Below are 1,734 nucleotides of genomic sequence, written 5' to 3'. Positions count from 1 at the left end.
CGGAATTAATTAGCAAACACTCTAGAATCAAAATAAACAACGAACAAACGAAAAACGACAGGACTTTTTGAATGCCCTGGTATATATATAAAAACATAACTTATAATTAGCTATGAAAAAAATTAACACTGAATCGCGTTGTAGATATTGTATTTCATTTGTCATTGTTTGTGCTGTCTTGTATGATTGATTAGTATGCTGTGTGTTATAGCAACCCAATATATTCGGGCAGAGGGACTTATCGATAAAGTATCTCTCAATCAATATTGTGCTGAAAATTATTTGTTATAACACAAAAAATAATATAAGACAATCCTTCCCGGCCAACCCACCCCACTAAACCCCGATTTGGCGACAGTATTATATCATGTCTGAAATATTTATTTAACACTAGGGGTATTCATGATATTGTGTTAAATTTAAAATGTTTTATCATGTTAAATGTTATAAGTATAGCATTGTGAGCAGCTCAATTTAAAGTCATGTTAAATGGTAAATGCATAAGAGCTCATAGCGGATTTTCTGAGCAACTTGTTTAGTAACCTTTCCTTCTAAAACTTCATGTTATTGCTTACTTCTAAGTTTTGATTACAGTAATTTATTACAACTGCCTAAAATAAATGAAAAGTAGAAGTGTAAAAGTTTGGCTACTAATTATATTTTTTAAAAAATCCAAAACACAAACTAGGAGTAAGTAACCTAACACGACAACAAATAAAACGGTGACAAAGTCAGCTGGTCAGACTCTCAGCCATATTACATGTTATATCGTTTTAACATGGTAAAATAAGGAAATATTTCTCAATTTAACAAAAGTTTTTCCATTTAACACGCTTTAACATGTTAAACTAAAGATCATGAATACCTCTACTGTAAGAGAAGACATTTGTTAAATCGAACGACATTAAAAAAGTGGCTAAACTTGAAAAACGGCATGAAACCCTCTACTTCCGCCCTCCGTGGTAGCCTCCCTTACTTATCTGACTTTTTAAACTGACACTTATAGCGAGTAGGTTGGTCGATGAACGACATGTCACAATCTCTCAAAAAGAGACCATAACACCAAAAATAGCAGAAGGAAATAGTTATAAACCTTCAGATTATAGAATACGCTGTAAGTTTTGGGATTTTAAACATATTTTGGGCTTTTATTCCTTTCTAAAATAAATGATTCAATTTAGAATTGCAGTGATTGTAATTTCAATTACTTTTTCTTTAAGACTATCTTACAGTCATCGACAGAACCATATAAACTGGAAAAGGTAAAATGAAATTTTGACTATAATTCCTGTTCAGTGTCGGTCATGGAATTCGGTACAACTGGTGATGGCTGGGAGATCCATCGTTGGTGAGAACTCTCGTAGATTGGGATTCATAACATATGGTCTCTACATGGAAAAAAAATCTGGGTTAAGAGGCCAGCGTTAATTTTTTTAACGTATAACACATAATAACACATATGCAGGGTGTTTCAGGGTTAAGTGGCCAAACAGAAAATATGAACTAAGAACCTCAAAACAAGAAAACAATGAATATAACAATATATATATATATTTTTAAATATCTTTATTGAAATTTACAACTGTATATTACATAATACATTTAGTAAATATGATCTTAGTTAAAATGGGGTGTTACAGGCGTGTAGAGAAACTACCCATTGGTAGCACTCTAATGGCATTTTACATTAGCTGGTCTCATGGCCATCTTCTTTTCAGGCGCCTCGGAGGATTG

This window comes from Halyomorpha halys, unplaced genomic scaffold (assembly GCF_000696795.3).
Source record: "Halyomorpha halys isolate HHAL.00 unplaced genomic scaffold, Hhal_1.1 Scaffold397.1, whole genome shotgun sequence".
Taxonomy (NCBI): Eukaryota; Metazoa; Arthropoda; class Insecta; order Hemiptera; family Pentatomidae; genus Halyomorpha; species Halyomorpha halys.
The sequence above is the reverse complement of the archived record's forward strand: the minus strand, read 5'-3'. Positions refer to the sequence as shown.